This window comes from Strigops habroptila, chromosome Z (assembly GCF_004027225.2).
Source record: "Strigops habroptila isolate Jane chromosome Z, bStrHab1.2.pri, whole genome shotgun sequence".
In the NCBI taxonomy this organism is placed as follows: domain Eukaryota; kingdom Metazoa; phylum Chordata; class Aves; order Psittaciformes; family Psittacidae; genus Strigops; species Strigops habroptila.
This window is the reverse complement of record NC_044302.2, coordinates 27,291,717-27,316,363: the sequence shown is the minus strand read 5'-3', so window position 1 is coordinate 27,316,363 and position 24,647 is coordinate 27,291,717. Positions and strand designations below refer to the sequence as shown.

General features: G+C 39.1%; 1 long non-coding RNA gene across 2 annotated transcripts in view; it reads left to right on the top strand.

Moving 5' to 3' along the window:
- The window catches only part of LOC115600679, a 99,213-nt gene that overhangs the window by 30,589 nt on the left and 43,977 nt on the right, over positions 1 to 24,647 (top strand). The window contains exons 2-3 of one of the 2 annotated variants that reach the window (XR_003989105.1): positions 16,639 to 16,716; positions 20,261 to 20,530. This is a non-coding gene — a long non-coding RNA (uncharacterized LOC115600679). The remainder of the gene's footprint in view (positions 1 to 16,638; positions 16,717 to 20,260; positions 20,531 to 24,647) is intronic. The other variant, XR_003989106.1, reaches the window with a different exon arrangement.

Sequence of the window (24,647 nt, the reverse complement as noted above, 5' to 3'; positions counted from 1 at the left end):
CTTGTCCCAGCTGTGTTGGTAATTTTCTTGGGTATAACTCAAATTAGAATCTGGTGCAGGAAACCTTAACTGTTTTCAATGTTCTTGTTTCACTAATGGATATCTCTGCTTGCTGCAAATCAGCAGCTACATCAAGATTCTGTTTTCTGTTTGATTTAAATGTCCTGGTTTCTTTCATTCTTTCTCCCTCCCTCTTTTTTCTTTTCTCTTCTGGGTGGAATATGTGCCCAGCTTCGTAAATAAAACTCCAGTAAAAAGAGATTTTGGGTTTCATTTTCTGACAAGCATTGCCAGTACTAGGTCAAAAGAGGCTTGTGTAGAAAACGGATCCACTCCTTGTTTCCTGAGCTACCCAAGTTAAATCTTGAAGTGAACAAGATGGATGGAGCCTGACATTTAATTATATATTAATAATTGCTCATGATGACATTTCTTTTCATAATAGGAGTTTCAGAGGCCCATGAAACAAATCTAGTCTCACCTCCACAGAGAATACTGCATCTTTCTCCTCTGAAAAACTTGTCAACAGGAGTTCCCATTCCTATGAACCTGGTCTTACTGATATCTTACACTGCAATTTACTCACACCCAAATTAAAAATGCAAATACCTCTGCTTCAGTGATGAAAACCAATTTATGCATGGGATTTTTAATGGCTCCCATGATATCTCTTTCCTAGAGATGAGAGACATCAGAAGTTCAGCCATTTGAATAATCCAGCCATCTGAACCTTCCTGGGTGCTTTGTCATGTTTATGATAGTGTTTGAACCACGTTGCCACCATGACCAGTAACAGTAAAATGAGCATGATGCTCCGAGGGTATAAAAAGTAGTGTGCCGAGGACTACAGTGCTAGATGTCCCATTTTTCCAGTGCAGCTGAGCTTTGTAAAGGCAATGTCACGTATAAAGCCTCTTGCATTGCCTCCTCTCAATGTCAAGTTTGTGATTCTAACTTTCTTTCAGACCACAGGAAAGGGAAGACAGTGCATATAACTATTTCAGCAAACGAGTGTTTGTCTGGGTCCAGCAGTGTACGTCTCATCCCAGCAAATTTAAACTTTGGCACGATTCAAAATGCCACAGTTACCAGTATACTCCTGTTTCTGCAGTGTCAACCGTGATGAGTCAAACTGTGCAAACATGAATCAGTATAATAGACTGCTCAACACAGTGATGCTCATCACCATTCAAACTAATTTTGAGCTATATGTCACAACTCCTAAACCCCTATTAATCATTTTTTGAAAATGGGGTCACATAACTGCACTGTAGGTTCTTCTAATGTGCCTATCTCTATCAATTTTTCCTAAGATAAAGCAAGTGCAGAATGTTGTGATTTACAGCTTAATAGCTTGACTTTTAAAACCATTATATAAACTAGTAAATCAGGCTCCACAAGAAGCTGAACCTTATTTTCTTCAAGTAATTTTTTTTCACTCTCTTTCTCTGAGCATATTGCCTGTGAATCTAACATGATACAATACTATAAAGTATGGAAGAGAAACTGCATCATAATAAATATTGAACATGATTTCTTTTGAAGTGTTGCTTTAATAATCCAGTATGAAATCTTGGTGGTAATATTACTGAAAACAAAAAGAAGACTTTTTTAATATGCTTTTGATAGAGTTTGTCTTTCTTTTAACAGTGAACCTGATTTTCCATGCCAGCTGAAAGCAAATAGTGAGCTATGGAGTTAGGCATATGCCATACATATATATGTATATATACATATCTGCCATACATTATCTATGCATTATCTTATTTTCCCAATACATATATGTATATATGAAACAGAGAAGAAGAACTGGTTGTTCTTTTGCCTCCAAAATACCCAAAATATGCTCCCTTACACTTTCTTCTTTCATCTTTGTACCACTAAGCTCCATTCTGATGGTAGCTACTTGCGTTACTCTTTCTCATATAATATTTTAAGAAATCGTATCAGCAGTTATAAAATGTCTATTCAAAATCATCTTTGTGTTAATTCTTGCACATATTCTGTGAGATAGAACAATTGGATTAGGACTGTGACTGTGTCTTGAATGAAATCAGATTACTTGATAGATCAAATTCTTAGGGAATTGTAACCTCTTCTCCAAAGTCCTGCCACAGAGGAAATTAAACAATCCAGATATCCATCCGACTAAATTCATTCAGCCAGTATGAATGAATTGAAATTAAAATCTTGGTTTGCATGCAGTCAGTCACTTTGTCTTCAGTGGGCTGTTTTCCAAGAATGATGTTTCAGGCTGTGACGTTTTCATCCTAACAAAACAAGGTTTCTTAAAACTCATTTCTGCTCACCTAATAATTTTCTCGTTTCATCTCCAGCAAAATTAAAACTTCAATTCTTCTTCAGACTCTTCTTCTAAGAATGTAGGTTCAGCTGGCCAAAGTACAGAAAATATCACCCTGTAAGTTACAAGACCAATCACAACTCATTAACCAAAAATCAGTTTTGCTGATTGCTTAGGGCAAGATACCAGGATTATATCCTTGAAGACAGTGGTCGGTGGAACAATGACAAGGGTAAAAGGCAGAGAAAATGACAGAGGAAAAACAGTAAAGTACTTTCAGGTCAGTAAATTCAAGGCAAAGTTAACTTCTTTGGGAAGATACCATACTATTTTTTATTTGTATTTAATAATATGAAATCATAAGTGAAACTCATGTTTAGATGAAACAAATCTAGCAGCTCCTACTGCATGTAGTGCTTATTCTGCCTTCAGTTTGAAGAACTAGCTGAATCTTAACTCAACTCCCTTATACATCCATATGAGTCTATTTCAGGAGTCTAAAGGTAAGGTGACTATGCAACAGATAATGGGAGAGATTTTTCTTGTCCGGGAGAAAAAAAAAAAGACTGAAGATATTCACAGCAGTTATGCTGGAATGTGGGGGTCAGAATAACATGTCACCCAAACTATGAGCCATCTTTGGCTGATCTGTGGACATTTTGGTGTTATTTAAAAGAAATGGAAATAAGCAAAAAACTCCAATCCTTCTTCTGAAGTTTAACCAGCACTCATGAAAACAGAAATATTTTTTGACTCCTAACTATGTGCATTGGAAGACATCATGAAGTTGTGTATCATTTGTATTTTCTTGACATCATGGCTTTTGCTGGTCGTGCAGTTCTGTGTTTTATATGCCCTGGATATAAATGTAAGAGCAGGCTGTGAATACTCTGCAGTCAGAAATAACAAGACAACTCCTATGATACTTTAAAATAAAAGGTAGGGTGAGATTTAACCTGAATGTTACTGATAGAGGTTAGAACAAAAGTAATTCTTTCTAAAGTGTCCGATTTCAATACCTTTACAATAGTCTAAATTTTTGCCTCTTCCTTGCAGCAAAGGCTGTCACAGGAGGCAGAAAATATTAACAAAAGGTCCCTGGAGCCATGTAGTCCTCCTCCCATCACAAAGGGACAGTTTCCTTGTCCTGATGTATGACTTTCTAATGCTTAGTCTGGATAATTAAATATCATGGTGAAGCTACCTGCGTGGTCAGCATGGTCTGATTAAGCAAAAGTATCAGTGGCTCCCTTTTAGGCATTGTCACAGAACTGTGTTAAGCAAAACTGGTTCCTGTGCAAGAGACTTTCCCATTTAGGAGCCCAGCAACAGCCATGAGCAAAATGCCCCTGTGGCTGGCCATGATGTGGCACAATAGCTACTCTTCAGGGAGTGACCATTTGGGGCTTTTTCTCTTAATGAAGCAGTGATGCCAGACAGTTGCATATCATCATGCAGACACTTTTTAATGAAGTATTTGACATATTTTGCATATTTAAAAGTAGCCTAGCCACACTTCAGAGTTTCAGTGTTATGACTGATCTCACTGATCTTGTTTAGAAAATCTTCAGTAGCTGGTTGGGGGTAGATCCCACAAAAGGTCAATAAACTTCTGGATTAAATAAGCCTCTAATGTATATGAACAAACTCTTTTTCTGTGGCTTTAATTCTGTTTCCATTCTATTTGTATACTTTCATGACCATGATTTTCTCCTTGTCAAACCACTCATTAACTGTAGCCCCCAGCAGTTAATTTCTCCAACTCTCCCTCCCACAATTTCACTATATTTGTTTAGGTCACAGGCTTTTGATGCAAGCAGGGCTGTGTCCTGGATGTTATACGTGTTCTTGTTGCATTAAGGAGATTGACAAATTGATAGCATTTATACTTAATTTGTTAATCCTGCCGAAGTTTCCATTTCTTGGGAAGAGGTCAAATTTGCCTTAGGATGGTTAAATGTGTTTACTTAGGTTAAAATAGAGGGTGATGAAAGTTGCCAAACCCAAGCAGAAAAAACTTCAGGGTGATGTAAATGTCTTCCCCCCTCCAGAATATACATATGTTGATGTGATGGTGAGGGAGGGTGCCTTAAAGACACCGAGAAAGGAGAGCTTGATCCCACCCTTTCCATTGCTCTTCAGGCACCTTTGACACCTTCTTCAGCCCTACTGTATTAATTTTGTGTGAAACCTACCACTGACCAGAACCAGGATCGGTCAGAATTATTACTAAAAACAAGTCTTAATCCGCTTAATTTCTCCTGTGTTATCTCCTGCTTTGTGAAGCCTTGTAGCTCCTGTACTCAAAGCATTCTGCAGGCTTTCCTTTGGTTTATTTCATGTACAAATCACAAGACATACATTCATAAACAGTCCATGTTTGCATGAATGCAAATTCCCCTTTTTTACCAAAGAAAGAGAGTTGCTGTAGTTCCTCACAAACACCAAGCCTTTACAGGTGAGTTCATCCGTATGCACTGGAATTCATGGAAAGTCACTGATCCTGTATAGGGAGAAAGAGTAGTTTTTTATGAACCTTCAGTTTTGTGTTTCCATCAGAAGATAACATTGAAAATAAGAATCACTGACATACCAGTGGAGAGTAAGAAAGAGAAAAATACGCCCATAAACACCTATACTCATGGGGACAGGACTTTTCCAGCAAAGTATTAGCACATAGAGGGCGTAAGAAACAGTTTCCAAATAATCTCCCACTCATGAGAAAAGGCTATCAACATAATGGTAAAATACATGATGGTCGGGGCCATCAGACCCTGCTTCTGTAGTGCCAAGTATTTGAGTACATTCCCTCATGGGAGCTAATGTCCAGCTTAATAGTAGAGACAGAAAGGAAAAGAGATCTCGTGAAGGTCTCAGGTTTACTTGGGGCTTGGAAATCTTGTCAGACATTTTTTATTAAGGAAATACACCCTACAAAATATTCCAAGTCTGAGAAAAATACAGGGTACTTTAGCAACAAGAAAAGGGGTCAAAGCATAAGTACTAGCTTCAGCAGGTGCTTATACATACATGTTATTGTAGTTGCTGAGTGAGAAAGAGCACTGACAGAATTTTGATTTAGATTTTAGCGGAATATAGGCCTTCCTCTGGCTCACACCTAATGCACATTTCTTTTCGGAGCTGATGCTTCACTGAAGGCACAAAGCCCTCAGTGATATGCAAGTACTGGCAAATTACAGGGATGTAACTACTATGTATGTTAGGGGGAGCTGGCAGTAATGTCCCCAGCAGTAATGTCCCTACCAATATGCATTTTTGATGAGCTCATTCAAAGAGTAAACTTGTGCATCAGCTTGGACTCAGGCAAGCTTCTGTATTAAATTCTTATAAACTTACTCCCAGAAGCATCAGGCATTTAATAAATGAGAAAGACATTCATAAGCTGAGGCTCCCTGGGTGTTACCAAGGAAAACATATAGACATTGTGACAGTGGCCTATAAATAAAATATAACCCTGCTTGAAGATGTGTGAAGACTTACTTGGAACTGTGTTTCTCTGAGCATGGAAATAGGTGTGGGGTTTGGATCTGGAGCAGCTGGGATGAAGTTATTAGAAGGTTTGCCTTTGTGAAATTAGTGGCTTTCTTCAGGAAAAATAACAAAGTATTCAGTTACAGGATTTGCATTTGTGGTAGAGAATACGCCATCAGAGCCTCACTCTTTACACAAACCTGGCAAGTGTGACAGGCCCTGGTGGAAACCCAAGCCTTTCAGAAATGTTGGGCAGGCAATATACCTCAGGTCTTCTCAAATGGCTTTAGAAACCTACATCTTGGTGGCCAAATCAAACCCTAAGCCTAACACTGCCACAGAAATAAGAGTGTTGTAAATGTGATGCTTTCTCTTCATCTTTCTGCTGGCATATCATGGTAAAATTTTCCCTAGAGAAACTAAGTTCAGGTTGCAAATCAAATCCTAAGAGGTTCAGGAAGGAAGAGGAAAATTTTCGTGAAACAAACCAAGTGTTTTTAAGGCCTGTTTGGTGATGTAGATTATTTTTTTCTAACTTGAACTTCTTAACTTGACCTGATGTAACCTCATTTGTCTTTACTCACCCTTCCTTCAATTCTTCCCACAAAACCTCCCTGCAAGGTGTTGGTGGCAGTGATGGGGCTATACTCAGTTATCAAGGGGTTCATTTTCACTATAGTGGTTTACTGTGTTTAAAACAGAAAATTTGATTTAGGGAAAGGACCGTAACATCAGTCTGGGCAGAACACAACGATCCATCAGTCATGGGTGATTCCCTACAGTGCCAACTAGGCACTCAACCTTCACACCAGCTTCTTCATACGCTGGCGTCAATATCTGGTGCATATGTGTCCCTTGGACAGCTTACATTTCTGCACATTGTCTCCCCCGCTCATGATTTTTCATCTCTGGCAACTGATGTCCTTGAGGCCAGGAAAACCTTCCGGCAAGTCCAGCACTGCAGGGACCCCATTTCCATCGGATCTGCTACCCGCAGTGCATCCAGACTCACTTTACCACCAGATGAGATGTGACGCTGTATTTTGATCTCACACCTCATGCCTTTGCCACCATGCTTGATCTCAGTCTTCCAGCTCCCTAGCAACTACAGCTCTGCAGGTATCAGATAAGGGCACCTTGTTTCCATGACCCATGTCTGGATCTGGAAAATCTACTTTTAGATAAATAATTAAAATATGACAGCAATGGGCTGAGGGACCTCATACTCAGCCATCCCACATTGCCCAGGCTGGAGCTTGAGATTCGTACCCTCAAGCTGGCCTAAGAGATGTTTGTTCTGTAGTTAAGCTCTGTAGGAGATTCAGTGCTGTGTAACACCCCCATAGTACCTATAGCCCCAGAGATTTTATTCCTCAGACACTTGAGGGTGGATCTATTCCTGTAAAACTCTCCACCTATCACCATGACTATTTCGTCTCCTTCCTCAGCACGAATGGGAGGGGTGCTAGTAGAATCAGCTGCCAATGATTTAAACACCACATCATTGCTACCCGTTCAGGTGAAGTTTAAATGCCAGTAATTTGGAGTAACTGATTCCTTTCTTCTGCCATCTCAGTCTGTCCCTAATTAGCAAGAATGACAGAATCTATCCTAAAGCACTAAGGAAGAAGTTGGTTGAAAGGTGTCTTAGGAAGATCCATTTCACTGGTGAATTAGTACTCCTTCATTCACTGGATAATTAAAAAAAAAAATACTCAGCTGAAAAGATTTTAAAACCTGAACAAGTTTCTTCTCCTTTCACCTATTCACTTCAAGCTCTATCCTTTTATAAATATGTAACACTATTAATACTGTGTTGTAACCACAGCTCTGACATAATCCAATCTACAAAAAAAGCAATCCAATTTTCTTGATGTCATAATAGAACCTAATTAGCAAACTTTCAGTGTGTTGCCAGTAGTTTGTAGGGTTGAAAATCCATTGTCTGGATGAATCACGTCAACAGTTTGATGGCAGATGGACTAGATTTTGAAGCGCAGCTGACATCTTAACTATCTGGAAAGCCATGCATGAAATCCATTCATCTTTTAACCAGCTGTAAACAAGTGGCCTGTTACTCAGGACTACTCTTTCATTCCTGTGTTCAAGAATGTAGAGGGTGGGTACACAAAGGAACTATCTTCTGCAAATAATCTAAAAAGAAAAAAATAGAAAACATTGGTCGCTTAGCCATTAGAGTTAGCAGGTAATACTGTTCCCATTTCACAGGTGGAAAAGGAGGCATAAATATGCTGAACAACTAATACAAGGTTAAATTAGGTCAACAAGAAGTATTTAATGTAAACAACCACTAATTTATTGGTAGCCAGAGGGAGAGGAAAAGTGTATTCCGTTAACAGAGAGACATCAGGAATAGCTACAGGAAAAGAGTTAATGTGGAAAAGAAGAAATTATGTAAGAAGTAGTTCAAAATGTGCTTTTTAGTAATCAATATTGTAAAATTACTCCTCCAGTGTCATATGTAGTCAGTTGTTGGTTCTGAAAATTAGCTTTTCTCACATTCTAAGAAGGAAGTGGAAACCATTTTGAAGTGAGATGTCTAGTATTTTTTTAGATCTTTATGTTCTCTGAATTTAACTTTATAAGAGTGTAAACTAGTGATAACACCATGTGGAGATGGACCTTTTTTGTATCGAAGGGGTTCCTTGGCTGAAATTTAAGACTTGTTCTTTTTCTGCTGAGGTAAATGATGACAGGATATGATTCAGCCCCTTCTCACTAAGGGCTAATATCATCTGCTAAGTTTGATTTTGGAAAAATTTTGTGTTTTTTATTTCCTGGAAGTGTCATTATGCTGAAATAATGGCTTTTATTTTCATAGAAGAAATAATGCAATACCAGTTTTCTCTCTTACTTAAAAATATTATCAGTTCCAGAAAGTCTATGATGTTAGTGTTAAAATAAAGCATTACTAGGGTCTATAAATTAATGTTAAGGTATATTTAGTTAACCTGGGAGTTCTAATCTAGATGAGAAAGCTTTCTGAAAGTCTAGCAACCAGGAGAGGGAAACATCTTTGCTGAGAGTATCCAAGTTATTGTTATGGCCTTGGAACACCACAGCTGTTCTCTGACTGCTTAAGCGTCTGTTGATGTACTTCTGATTGATGCTGTCCAGATGAGAGCTGCAGACTAGTCTCATGCATAAGGCAGGAGACGGAGTTAAGGGGGAGCCCTGGGTCCATTCTTGGTGATTGCATGTGTGGGGATAATACGCTACCCTAGCAAAAACAGAGATCTAATAATTCACTTTTCCCCTTCTTAGAAAAGGCAAGCAAAGAAGAAATTCTGGCACCTGGATAATGCCAAACACCTGAGCACTTCAGGCTTTGCTTGGTTCCTGGGTGTCACGGCCACCCAACACCTCCTAGAACAAAATACAAAATTATAACTATTGTATGATTACTGTGATAAATACACATTTCTTATTCTGCACAAAATTGTTTTTATGACATACAGAGTACAAAGGACTGTGATATTTGCAATGCATAACTGTTAAAATACATATCAATATTAACAGAGTGGATGAATAGTTTGTAATAGGTACATTTTTTATGGGTTTGCTGGTTTTTTTGAACCTCTGTTCAGTTTTTTTCTTCCTTTCAAGCTGCCAAGAACTGGATCATAATTTTCATGGATGTATTTGTTGTTTGAAATTATTCAACCAATAATTTCTGTGAAATAGCCTTAGCTTGCAGGCTGTTTATTTCACAATTCTGATACTGGCAAGTTGTGCTGTTTTGCCTGAACAGAGGGTCCCACCAGCAGTTCCTGTTCTAGACTGGACAAATATCCTGCTTTGAATTGGTTCTCTGTAATAAATTTAATTCTAATTGTTACCTGAAAGAAGTGGGGAGATATTTTCAATATTCTTGAAAAATACCTTACATTTTGTATATTTTTGAGAAAATTTGCTCAGAAAAAGAATAAAAATACAGTCAAATACATTTATTTGTAAATGCGAACAAATACTAATTGAATATTTTCAAGAACTTCCTTTACTCAATAGTGATTATCACTCTCTCTCCTCTAGTCTGGAATCTGAGAAGTATTATTAGGGTTTTTTGAGAATATTCTTTCTTACCAACTGGCACATTATTGCTTGAAATGCTTTTTACTCACTCTATAGGGCTTAAGATTTTACTATAGTAATGATAAAATATTGTGATAGATAGCAATTCATCTCAGTTAATTGCACTAACAGGAAAAAGAAAAAAGCTTCTTCTAACGAATATTCACAGCTTGTACAAATACAAATCTTCTCCTTTTCAATATATGCTGTAAGCCACTTCTAGTCTAAAGGATCCCTCTGTCTTCAGTCTGAGTCCTTGGTAAGCTGCCAAACACAATAGGGCATTAATTAACATGTGCCAGGGATTCATCAACATGCACAGTGGTAGAGAGCAATTTCAGGCTTTCTTCTTCTTTTCTTTTTTTTTTTTTCTCCTTTGCATTTCTGTGTAATTCATGAAAGATCTATTCCAGTATGTAAATCAGCTCTTGCTAAACACCCAGTAATACAGTTCTCTTTATTTTTCAGGGCTGCAGTCAAATTTTTCACATTTCCAGGAAAGACATTTACTTTACTTTGTATCTTTTTCATGTTCAGAATCCATTTGCAGGCTGCAGATGTTAAAAACAACATATTTGTTCACTTGCCATATAGTCTACTCTGTAAATAAATCATCTGATAAGCTACAAGAGAAAAAAAAAAGGAACAGAATGAGATTCATTTCCCTTAATGTTGTACCACTGGGAATGGTGAAATTACTCTCTCTGTTAGCCCAGGGTGACAGTAAGCTGCCCTGCTAGCTTACATGAGTATATGGAGAAATACTGCCAGTTATTCAGTACCTAGCTTTTACCACCCAAGTATGAATAGTCAAATAAGTCAGAGAGGTAAATTAAATATCAATTAGTCTTCAGGTAGACCTCATGCCCTTTAACTCCAAGGAAAACAAACTCTCCTCCCATTTCCTTGTTTGTTGTTGTTGTTATTACTACTGATATTATTATTCATATTACTACTAGTACTACTATTAATATTTAAAAAAAAAAACCAAAACAAACATTTATCCTAATCTTAAGCATTTTCCTTTTATTATTCACTTATAAGACCAACACTGAGGAATTGTAGAGATCTCCAGTTAGGTTGCTGGTATCTTTTTGCTGGTACAATTTATACCACAGAAATATGGAAAGAGATAACAAGAGAGCAGTTTTGTTATGCTTTTGTATCACAAGTATCTGATAAATAGGATGACGTACCTGACAGCCTGGATGTTGTGAGAGCTTCCTTTTTTTTTTTTTAATCTTCTCAATCACTCCATCTATTTTACTTAGATCCATTCCAGCTTATTTCAAACAAACCTTTCTCTTTCTGACCATACCAAGTCCACTGTCTGAAAATATTCCAGGGGGGAATATCAGGTTTTAATTTTGTTGTATGTTTCTGGCTATTGATAACTTAAAATTACATTATTTCTTGGGATTCCCCAGTAAAACATGTTTCAGAAATGAGTCCATTTCTCCATAGAACAAGTAAGGCTTAAAACCTGAGTATCCCACTCATCTCCATAGTAAGGTGAATTTGGCTATTAGGCGAAACAGATGGATTTTAGCAGGGCTGAACTCACAAAAGTATAAAAAAAGTAAAGAGCTCACTGGAGCATAAAAACAAACAAACAAACAAACAAAAAATTCTTCTACTTTTCCATGTTTAATAACTGTTACAGAAAACTAGACATTATGTCAGCCTGCACATCTTCAATCATTTTAGCCTCACCCTCATATGAAACATGTGCCAACACAAGTTTGAAGCCTATTGAGGAAAGCTAGTAAAGTTCAAATCAAGATTTTTTATTTTTTTTTTTCCCCCCACAATATCATGTAATCTAGAGATTTGAAGACCTTGTCCCACTGAAAATAATGTTTCTTCTGCAAACATTGGGACACTCAGCAATCTAATTTGCTGTGGCACTTCTGCTAGGAACAAAAGAAAACCATCTAGAGCACTCAAAAAAACTAATGGCATTTGTGCGTTTAGACTTGGACCTAGATCAGCAATTTTCCAGGTGTATGATTATCCAATCTTGAGTTACTAAGTGCAACTGCCAAAATATGTGGCAGAAGTCATGCTGCAACACAATGTGCATAACTTGAACATGGTGAGTAGTTAATGGAAAAACCTTATTCTAAAAGTCCACATGGGACATCGTGTATCCAAATAAAACAGTACCCGTTTTCCTCCTGCAGTCAGTAATGGTGTGACTGTGTGAGGGAAAGGGTTATTATGGGAGACTGTCGAATTTCTTATGCTAAGAACAATTTCTGTGGTATGGTCTTTGAACAGACAGTGGCTCCTGCTCAGAAGAGCACAAATTCATGTGCTTTTTAAGGAGAACTGAAGTCTGTGTTTCTAAACTTTCTGCAGTTTTATGCCTGTACAGTGTAGCTGGATTCAAAAAGGTTATTCTTAGTAAGAAGTAATGCAACCAAGATCAGACCAAATACTTTCAGAATGTCTGTAAACAGCTAGTACATATTCAGAGGAAATATAGCGTCTCCATATTATGCCCATGAGATACCTTGAAAAAAGTTGGGTGACTGCAAAATAAGTATATTTTTTCTCCTGGTTGTATTGTACAGAATTGAAACCTGGTGATAAATCCACATGGTTCTTTCTGCCAGGCACAAAGATGAGTTCTAAGTGCTGAGCTAGATAAAAATGCTATGAAGTGTAGCAAAGATGAGAATTAAACTCTACCACAACCTAAGGTTTTTGAGTTTTGAGTTTTGCCTGACTCCTGATATTTATGGTCTTCAACTTCTCCCCACTTTATAGGCAAATAAGAGCTGTATATAGGTATATGGCCTGAATAAAAATAAGAAGTAGTATTTTCCTAAGGAAGCCTGAGGGATTTGACTGATATCCCATTAACACCAGGCAAGAAGCAGATCTAAGTCCTCTTTCACATCACTGGGACAATGTAGCCTGACAGTTTCCTTTCTGTCCTTTCATACTGCATGTTTAATCAATGGGTGACAATAATGCCTTCATACTGATATTTTACATAGTGAAGTGCTACTGTGTGGTATTCTAAAACACTGAGCTATACCGCAAGAGTGCAATGGCATAACAATTTGTCAACATGAAGGACAAATAAAATCAACATTGCAATCCAGTGCAGAAATCCACTGCACCAAGACAACCACAAGCGCTAAGTCAGACCCTATGTAAAACAGCTTGTCCTGGGTTCAGCTATAGCAGTCATTTTTCTCCTGCTTAGTAGCTGGTGCAGTGCTGTGTTTTTTAACTTTCAGCCTGGGAACAACGCTGATAACACCGATGTTTTTAGTTGTTGCTAAGTAATGTTTATTCCAACCAAGGACTTTCTCAGTCTCATTCTTTGCCAGGGAGGAGGGGAAGCTGGGCAGAAGCAGAGACAGGACACCTGACCCAAACTAGCCAAAGGGGTATTCCATACCACAGCACGTCATGCCCAGTATATAAACCGGGGGGAGTTACCCAGAAGGCCTGATCACTGCTCGGGTCGGGCTGGGTATCGGTCGGCGGGTGGTGAGCAATTGTATCCTCTCCCCTTGTTATTTCACTAATCGTTATTATCATTGGTGGTAGCAGTAGTGGTTTTGTATTATACCTTAGTTGCGGGACTGCTCTTATCTCAACCCGTGGGAGTTACATTCTTCCCATTCTCCTCCCCATCCCTCCGGGAGCGGGGGGAGGAAGAAGGCGGGGGGGAGTGAGCGAGCGGCTGTGTGGTTCTGAGTTACCGGCTGGGCTCAAACCACGACACAGCTGATCAGGCCAACATCCAACTCTCAATATGTGACCTGGAATAACTAACTCCAAAATATAAAGGTTCCATCACATTATCGCTGCTTGGAAGAAATAAGATATGACTTCTGTGGAGCAACAACCCAAGAGTGCTGCAAGAAATCTTTTCAGCTATGTGGTGTGGTGTCTTTATTAATTATATTTATTATGTGTACAGATACAGTAACGTACAACTACTCATATTTATTATGAGACCTGAACCAGACTTATCCCCAAACTGAGGTGTCTTTACCATGAGATAAAATACTGAATCAATGTAGAATATAAAACTTAAAGGGATCTATATAACACTCTGCAAAACAATTACAAGTCTACTGCCCCTAAGAGATAAACTGTTGAGCAGAATACTTAGGCATGCACTTTATTTGTGTATGGGGGGGGGGGGGGGGGGGGAAGCTGCAAGAATATATTCGGAGTGTCAGCACAAATTTTCAGTTGTCAAATCTTTTCCAATTCTTCCTTTTTTTTTTTTTTTCCTGATTTTTTTTTCTGAAGATGTTAATTTTGCCACTAGACTTCATGTTGCTAAAAGCCACAAAACCTGAAATCTCAGCCAGATGCAGAGGGTCTCATCTTTATTGCAGTATGTAGTTTAAACATGATTCTTCATTTTGCTAAAAGCAAAATTTTTCCTAACATTAGCCTGGCAAAACTTCTCTTCCTAAACAATGGAAAGGTCTCTTTTGTATAGTAATGCTTCAAAATTGCTTGGTTTTCTGTCTGGGTATACATTTCTTGGGTAGGCATTGTGTTTTTAACTTCTTGGAGACGTGTCAAGACCTTACATTCTTGCTGCTTTTGAACCAACATAGCTTTCCTTGTGGTCAGTTTGATTTTCTATTCACCTATCTTTTGAGATGCATAGTCATAAGTACATTGCACTTCTGTTTTGTTAAGATTTTTTATTACAATCACGTTAGAGCAAGGAATTGAAGCTTGTAATGGAAACAAAGTGTGTACATCTTGTTAGCAGTATCCTTTGAAATGCTGAATTGAGGCATGGCTATCACTACTATCTAGGGAGCTCTGTTGTCTTTCACGTGGGGTTTCTCATTTATTTTTGCCACCACCTCCTTTTCCAGATTGCTGTAGCTATTTTTTTAGGAAACACATGAACAACAGGAATTACTAAGCGTGCCATCACTAGATAACTGATTTGATTACTTCTGCTATTCAGTCTATAAATCTTTCTAGACTGGGAGGTAGCTCTGTCAAAAACCAGCTTCCCTGGGAGCAGGAGATCAATATGATTTTACTGAAATTCTCTTATTTAATCAGTCTGGAAGTAAAATGTCATGGTGATAACAGAAAAGGCAGGCAAGCTCCACTTTCAAAGTAGTGTTTCCAGTCTGAAATGCATACACTGAGAAAGTTTCCCAGAATTAAACAGAATTCATAAACTGTACAAGACACACTTTTCAATGACTGATTCTTTAACCCAAAAAAATTACCTTAAAGGTGAGGCACAGCACAGAGCTCGAGCTAGTACACATGTTGAATTAATTAACTTATCTCTGCATCAGGTTGGCACTGCCACAAGGAAGCTGAAGTAGAACATGTACAAACAACAAAGAAAGAGGAGAATGGCAGTAGTAGCAGCTTCTCACCCCCAGAAAAATTCATAAACCTATGGAATACAAGAAAGAATGGTATCATAAAGAATACTGCATAGTTGCATTGTAAATGCACAGACAAAACACACTAGCTAGTGTGTGTCTTGCACTTAGAGTGTAAGGTACACTAAGATAAGTGTATCTTTGTGCCAGCTAAGAAAGTTGGGGCTGTTCAGCCTGGAGAAGAGAAGCTGCATGGAGACCTCATAGCAGCCTTCCAGTATCTGAAGGGGGTCTTCAAGGATGCTGGAGAGGAACTTTTCATCAGGGACTGTAGCAATAGGACAAGGGGGAATGGCTTTAACCTGACAGAGGGAAGGTTGAAATGAGATCTTAGGCAGAAGTTCTTCCCTGTGAGGGTGGTGAGGCCATGGCACAGGTTGCCCAGAGAAGCTGTGGCTGCCCCATCCCTGGCAGTGTTCAAGGCCAGGTTGGACGGGGCTTGGAGCAACCTGGTCTAGTGGAAGGTGTTCCTGCCCCTGGATGAGCTTTAAGGTCCTTTCCAACCCTAATGATTCTATGATGGCACATATTACCAGCAGTGTTTAAGTTTACTATTAAAAGCACATGTGCACAAACTTCTTCCTTCTATACTGTCTCCAAAAGCAGTGATTTAGGAACATTCTAATTTAGAGGCTGTATCTAGACTGTTACGTTTCATAGCCATCAGCGAACTTGCCCTCCACGAATTTGCTCAATCATTTCTTTTTTTTAACAAGTAGTCCCCAGAACATTAGCTTTACTTTGTCCCCCATGGAAGTGAATCTCACAGTTAAGTTATCTTCATCTATTTTTTGTGTTGAAGTAATCACAGTTTGCAGCCTCATGTTCAATTTCTCTGTACCTTTCGCACTTTTACAGGCCTCTTTCCCAAGCCAAGAAGCCTAGTCTATTTAATCTCTTTTCATACAGATGCTATTTCATATCTGATCATACTTTTTGCCTTTTCTCTACATCATTGTTAGTTCTATTACACCTTTTTTGAGATGGAAGAATCATAACTTCACCAAATATTCAAGATGTAGGAGCAGCAAAAATTAAAGCCATGGTATGGTGGTATTTTCTGTTTTCTTCAGTTACGAATGTCCTACTACCTCTCAATATATTTTTTATGGTTTTGGCTCTGCACGAACTCCGAGGAGTCTTTCCTGTGTCTTAATGTTTAACGTACAGCTCATGGCTGTACACATGCTATTGCAATTCTTTTTCAACCCATTTGCGTTACTTTGTAATGATTTGCATCTACCTTCCTTGTATCTACCAGAATGAAATCAGCATTAGATTTGAATATCCTGAAAAGCTTTTCAGTGCAGAAAAACTTTGTCATGTCACCATTCATCCTGTTTTTTCCAGATCATTTATGAAGATGTTAAATAACTCATCTTGGTAAGACCTTCTTGATAACAACCCTTCAAAAGGAAAACTGCACAGGTAAGAAAATGACAAAATAACGAAAATGGAGGGCAAGCCACTTTAATGTCAAGGACAAAAATGTATTGAGAAGGTCCAGTATATAGAAGAAAGAATTGAAATGAGGGATGGCTTGAAAGCTGGTTCAAAAGTAGCAGATGACAAGTGCAGACCTGGCTGTAAAATGGGTTCGCAATGGATAAATAAGGGGGAGAGGAGATAAAAAGACAATTCACTTGCATTTATATGGGCAGGGACACCTTCCACTAGACCAGTTTGCTCCAAGCCCCATCCAACCTGGCCTTAAACACTGCCAGGGATGGGGCAGCCACAGCTTATCTGGGCAACCTGTGCCGGGGCCTCACCACCCTCACAGGGAAGAACTTCTGCCTAAAATCTCATTTCAATCTCCCGTTGTCAGGTTAAAGCCATTCCCTCTTGTCCTGTCCCTACAGGCCCTTGCCCAAAGTCCCTCTCTAGCTTTCTTGCAGTCCCTTAAGGCACTGGGAGCTGCTCTAGGGTCTCCTGGAGCCTTCTCTTTTGCAGGCTGAACCAGCCCAGCTCTCTCAGCCTGTCTCCAGAGCAGAGCTGCTCCAGCCCTAGCAGCATCTCCGTGGCCTCTTCTGGACTCATTCCAACAGCTCCATGTCCCTCTTATGTTAGAGGCCTCAGAGAAGAAGAGAGTGAATCCAGGGTAAAAGGTCTCTGGGGCCTTGTCCCCCAAGCTGGTGCAGGGGGTAAATCTTTCATCTGTTTTGCTGTGCACAAACCTTCTTCAGGGTTCCAGCAGGAAACTAGCAAACATTGTATTACTTGCTGTAAAAAAACCCAACCAGTTTCATCAGATATGATGACTGATGCCTGTTGTAATCCAGGATTGTCCCTCCCCTTTAGGTGAAACAAAGCTCAACTTTGTAAAAGCCACTAAAACTTGTTGTATTTTGGAGGAGATGCAATACCTGAAAAAAAACCCCACCAGGTTTTCCTGAATTTATCCATACACTCTTTTTTAGACGGCTTTTTTGTCTCTGCAGCATCCTGTACTTTCAGATATTGAGTAGATATTCCAACAGCACTAAGGAACTACTTCACTTTATCATGTTGCTAAGCATGCACAAATGCAAGCCCAAAATTATTCCATGTAGATGTCTTGTAAATGTTGCCCTTTAACTCTTAATTTTGCTGATAAGAGGGAAAAAAAACCCAGATCCAAGTCAGCATTCTGCCAGTGTGTGGAAGGCATGAGGATTATGGAAGCCAGTCCTGCAAATGTATCTGGAACTAATGATTTCAGATATTGTCTAAATTTTGCCGCTCTGTACTGCTTTGTAGCAACACCATCTCAGCAGAGCTAGAGGAGGCTGTGGGTGTATAACCTACAATCACCACAATGATGTGCCTCTGAGTTAGCTGTGGTCCTCCTCTGGGACAAATATGCCCTAATATTTTATATATCCCTGGTCAGCGACATGAGGAAACACCCAAATGAAGCCTGCCATTCAAATAAATAATATTTCTGTAAAGAAAAAGATGTGAAAACATAGACATTTGAGTGAAAATTCCATCCTTCACAGTACAGAGCCTCTGCGAAGCCATTTAAATGACCCTTTTTATCATGGTGCCATGTCTGTACCTTTCTGAATAGTGAGACCTGGTAAGAAAAATAGGTGTATGTATACAAGTGGTTGAGTAATGTATTACTCGTGCACTTTGTTCTTTTTGGCAAACTGACCTTTTCAAAGGGAAGAAAGCTACGCAGTGTGACAAGCTGAGCCTTACTGGAAAGTCTGAATTAGCAGTGAGTGAGGTTTCTCTGTTATTTTAAATTATAATCTGTGAGAATCATCTTTTTCTTTTTTCTGGGGTGGTGATACTAAAGCAATATCACTTTATTTAGTTTTTTTTTTGTTATTCTTATCTTTTTCTAACCAGACACTCTGTGTTGCATACTTTAAGGAAGAAGACGAGTTTACAATAATGATAATAGTTGTCAGGAGCAATTTATGCTGGCCCTCTGGTTACTTTTCTGCCAATACAGAAGTATTGGTTAGATTTTAAAGTGGCATCTAATTTTTAGGGGCAGTGTTGCTTCTGGTGTAAGCCAAGAAATGGCAAGGACAGCTTTATTGTTACTGAAGTGGAAGTTCATAGTGACCATGGGCGGAAGGGTGACAGGAGTTTGCTGACTGACACAGGGAGAAGACGTGGCCTGGTTTTGATCAGACAAGTGGAAGGTGGTTGTCAGATCACCTTACACTGGCAGCTGCAGAGCTGTGTGGTTGGATCCTGTTATTTATTAGCTGCTGCTCTGCCATTTGCTTCAGGAGGGTTGCTGCAGGTATACAAGCCCTATGAAGAAGGAAGGGGCAGCACACATCAGAGGTGATATGTGTGACGTCTTCAGTCTCTGTGGGTGAACTCCCTTCTTCCCCTCAAACTGAAAAATTCCACAGGAGAAGGAACGCTGTTTCATAGACATGTTTCTAGAGTACAGATGAAAATTTTAAATTAACCTTAAATTTATAAACTTACCAAAAAGTGTTCTGCACACCAGGCTTTTCTCAACAGAAATATTGGCAGAAGCTAACATTACCCAACTTCTGGGTAATGTTAAAACCTACAGCAGTGACACTGACTTGCAGCAATGAGTTTGATGCATGCAACACAAAAAAGATTTCTCTGTTCCTTTTTGCAGTTATCCAATTTAGTAACCTCTCTTTCCTATTTTTTTTTTTTCTCTTTAAATTGTGGACCAATGGAAAATAATTTCTTATCAATATTTATCATATTCTCCATGTCAACAAATTTTCTTTTAACTGCCTCTGATTCTTCCCTTTCTAGAGTTGTTTAGCACTTTGCTTTACTTCTCAGCACTAGGAAGTTTACTGGTACTGTAAATGGAGACATCCTGCCAATTGCTTGATTACCTTTGTTTGACTTTCCTAGAACTTTAGACTTTGGGCATTTCTTTTAGAGATTTCTTTGAATACTAATAATGTTCCTCAATCAGGAGCAATCTGGGCTGAACCGCCAGAAAAGGATGTGTCCCACTAGTGTCTTCTTCTGGGAAGTGTCTTGTCTTGTGGAAGGTGCTGCCACCACTGGGTCCAGTGACCTTATAGAGCATCAGACCATGTTATGATGTCCCCAGGTCCTGCCAATCCTATGACAAAGGAACCAATTTTTTTTAAGTCTCTTATCTCATATGTCTCCGTAGGTGCTTAGTCTGTGTCTCTGCTCTCAGTAGTGGTGAAGCAAATTAATCAATATACTTTCAGAAATAAGACTATCAATTGTAAGGAAGCACTAGGGCCTATAACATATTCAAGGACACAGCTTTTCTCACCCTATATAAATTTCTGCTGGCATTTTTAAATAGAACAGCACAGAGAATATATCTTTTGGAATATCTATAATGAGTTCACCTATGATTACTATAGCCAGTGTCTGGGTGATACAATTAATCACTACACAACACCATGGTTGAAACAGTGTTTCTTTGAAGAAAAAAATAAAAGGGGGGGGAACCTCAAGATAAAATAACTGTTTTGGACTTCTCTTCAAGGTCTCATTTTCCCAGGTGTCCTTGAATACAGCAATTCCAATAATTCCATGAATACAGCAATAGTCATGTCTGTGGGTCTCTGACTTCTATAAAGCATCCCTATACACAGTGAAGTAAGAGTCATTACAAAGTCATCATTTATGAACATCCTGTGTGCCATGATACCAGAGAGGTTGTTTTCTGGTGAAGTACTGAAGTACCCTGGTGTGCAAAGGGATAAAGATACTGCTGTTGGCTGTTGATCACTGCATCTGGGAACAAAATACAAAGGTATGAATGATTATTATTTAATAGGATGGGTACTGGTTTGCTTACTTGCTTGTTTTATCTTGCTTACGAAAGGGAGATTTTCCACCACTTTAGGAAGATTTTGGCTAAGTTTTGCTGAGCACTGTATGTAATGTATGGCAGCAGGACCTGTGCACTGACAGAGTAGGCACAGCAGACTACTGCAGAGGGAAAAACAACCGTGACAAGCCTTTGCTGCACAAGTGCAATGCCTTGTGCTGGGATGTGCACTGCATGGTCCCCGTGATGCACAGCCTCTGGTCAGAAGGAAGCATGGGGTGTTAGGGATGTAGGGATTTGTCCCCTTCCTGAGCTACTCTGAAAAAATGATGTCAGAAAAGAGACGGGAAAAAAAAAGTTAAAAATCAATGGTTATCAAGCTGACCTGAACACCACCACCATGAGCGCCTGGTGAGCTGGAAGACATCAACATATACAGCCAGGCATGGACTAATTTATGCAAACGGCATGTTAATTTGAAAAGTATAATCTGAAATAATTTATTATCTGAGCAGCTTTAGACAGATATCCCCAAATTTATTGTATTTCCATCTTCTTTCTACATTTTCAAACCCTGTTTTGGTTTAGTTCCCTTTCTCTAAGTTCATTTCAAGTTAGGTAAATAATTAATTTGTAAAATTGAATTTCCTATTATCCTTTTCATTGCACCTTTTTCATCCTAGAGAATCAATGTGGATGTGAATGAAGGCATTTTGGAGTAATAGGTTGTAATACTGAAAATGTAACGTCTTCTTCTCCCATTGAAGTCAATGGCAAAATTCTTACTAGTATTAATGGACCAAGAACTGGGCTTTTAGTATAACACCATTTGATTGGGATGAAGCAAATTATGCTGGTTCCAATGAGAAATCAAATGTGATCAGCATTTCACACAAGAGTATGCACACAAAACCACACTCGCATGCAATTCCTGAAAAGTCTCTGTTGCTCTGCACAGGGCCAGCATTCAGTTTGAAATCAGGCAGCAAACAGAAAACAGCTTGTAAAAGGCAGTGTTTCTTCTGCCACTTAGGGCCCTGTTTTCAGAGATGTTTCTGATTTTATTTTACTGTTGTTCTGAAACCCTGGCACTGAATTTTATCTCGGAGGATCTCTGCAAACATAACAGCAAGGGTCTTTCCCACGGCAAAATCACTGGGGTTACTTCTGTCATCTGTAGTGGGTGTTCAATTGATGGCTGCAATTTGTCACCACCATGATATCTGAGGATTGGCTTATGGTCCTATAAATTTAGTAAGCTTGCATCAGCAGTATTCAAGTCCGTAACAAGTACAGAAAAGGCAGAGATGCAATATTGTACACAGGACAGATGGAAATGAGCAACTGAAGCTTGTTAGAACTTTTTTTGCCTGCAGAATATGACATGGAAGCGAGAATACCACACCCATTGTACTATGATGACAGGGATGACATCACTTTCTAGAGTTCTTGTGTAGTACATGTACTACAGACGTCTCTTAGCAGCATTTGTTTTCACTCTGAGTCATGAAAGTTTTGGGGAGGTACCGTAAAGACCAGGGGAAAATATGTATAGCATGAACCAACAAAACAGGCAATAGATTTGTAGTGATAATAATGATGAGAAACCGCAACCACTGTAAATGACTGGATTGTGCGGGGGGAGGCTGCCAGCACAGGAGCTCGAGCCAGTGGTGCAAGAGCTGGAGGAGGTCCCTCTGCTTTAGGTCTCGTTGCCTGTGAAACACTGGTTCAGCAGCTCTGCCAGTGCCAGCTTCATTACTGTAGCTAGTACAATAGCTACTTCATTACTGTAGTTTACAAGAGTGGGGCTGCTCAGTGACCAGACATTTCATTAAAATGCCACAAGCCATCTGTCATTTAGCTTTGTTTTGATTTGCACAATGCTGCTGTGAACCACAGAGTGAATGGAGAGCTTATCTGGCGCTGTGTGCTGTGGGGTGGAAGGCAGCCCGTACACAAAGTGAGGGACTCATGATGGAAAAGCAGCCACTAAGATGGGGATGAAAAGGGTTTTCTGTGTCTTTTTAACAAGAAAACGAGAAAGTAGAAGAAAGGGAGTGAAACAAGTGGTGCTCTGGAGCAGTAGGAGGTGCAGTGAGTGCATGTGAAAATCAGATGAGGTGTAGCAGAGACGCTAAGCTTCACAATGTGCATCTTACTGTATAAGCCCAAGATGACAACATTCATGGGAACAACTCTTTAGATTTTAGTGTTAAAAAAATAATAATCTTGGAATAGCTACCATCTAAAGAAAAATACTGAATACTGAAGGCCAAGGACCTAAAATGTAGAAAACTAAGCATCAGAACAAGAATTTCATTTAAGGAGAGCAGGACAGACCTTTAACAAATCATTTTCTCCATTTAATTGAGGAACCAAAGTCTACTCAAATCAATAGTAGAATAAGAGCACAATTATATCAGACATGGTTTTCTAACTTTAGATAAGGAATTATGTGGGTATCTGGATTTTATGAAGCAATTACAATTTTTTCTCTGTTTCATGTGAGGAAATGTGCAGAGCAGTGGTAACATTCTGTTCTGTCCAGAACAATATTCAAAATACAGCACAGAATTTTGATATAGAAGTACCAGTGTCTGTGTTCTTTCTGACTTGGTGCAAAAAAATCTGATTCTGTGTCTCTAGGTTTTACCTTTGTGCTCCAGACTGAACATCCAGATGTGACTCTGTAGCAATCCAAAAGAGAGCAAAAAGAAAAGTGTCATATGAATTGAATTTTCAAAACAAGAGACATTACATTTATGAGGGAGACAGTACAGAGGTTTCCAGGCTAAAGAATTTTTCTGGGGATATTTTAGTCAGTTATTTTTTGGGGAATAATTCCAATGCAGATGGTATGATAAAATACTTTTCTCTGTTCTTTGGCTTGGTCCTGCAATGTTCTGCCATCTTCCTGTAGTTGTTTTGAATGTGCCTGGTAGGAAAAAGTCAGTATTTTTTGCTTCAATATTCAGATTGAGATACTGCTTGAGAATCTTGAAGATGGAGGTTTGGGCTGATTTTGGTGTTTTGCAGCAGGACTTGTATATGTTGCTTTTGTAACTGATAATTTGTACTGTGTGGATTTTCTTATGGTGTTTGAGGAATGTGGATGTTGATCCATACATTTGCTCAATAATAATAATTATTTGTACATGTGAAGTTCTCATCACCGCCTGTAACAGCTTTTCATGATGGTGTAAGGGGGCAAAATTTGCAGATATTAGACAATAAAAGATACATAAGAAGATCTGGAAATGGTGCAGGTATGTGGCAAAGGGAAGAGAAAGGTCATTAACCAGCTCAGAGACCTGTGGCAGAATGCAGAGGTCCCAGATTGGTTTGGAGTGGGAGCTCCTTGCAGGGTGAGGCTAAAGGGGGAAATCAAGCTGCTATGAGAATGGAAAAATTAAATACTTCTGGCCATCCAGAAAAATGCTTGACAGCCACTCGTGGGCTGTAAAGTTAATTATTGGTTGGTTTCACATTATTCTGTAAAACCAACCAATTCCTCTCCATTATGTGCTGAGAGAAGATGTTTCTTTGCCACTGATTAAAGGCTGAAATACACAGCTGACATGGAGATTTGCAATTTGGTCCAGCCCATGAATTCCTGTGCCAATACACGGAGAGGAGGAAAAGAAAAAAACCACAAAACAAAAACATGATAGAAAACTGCTGGTGCCAGCTGGCTCCAAATCTTCCTGGTTTCAGGAAGAGCAGGTATTTGACTCCTAATTACCATGGTTTGTGAACAAAAACTTGGAATTATACATTTATTATACATATTATACATCTATTATAGATAGTATCATACATCTATTCTGGAATTGAGTACTGAGTATTGAGTTAAAAGTGGGTATGGTGTAGAAATACAGCATAACTATAATTTATTGGGAATCACAGAAATCATGTTTTGGCTATTGGCAGTAATAATTACCCAGGAGGGTAAGGCATGCTGCGGAGCGTGCATCCCCCCTTCCTCCCGTGAATTCTGGGGGTGTGAAAGATTCCTACAGCGTTACACATGCAGAAATTTACAGGTTTTCCCATTTATTTTTCTTCTTCTCTCTCTCCCCCCCGCCTTTTTTGTTGT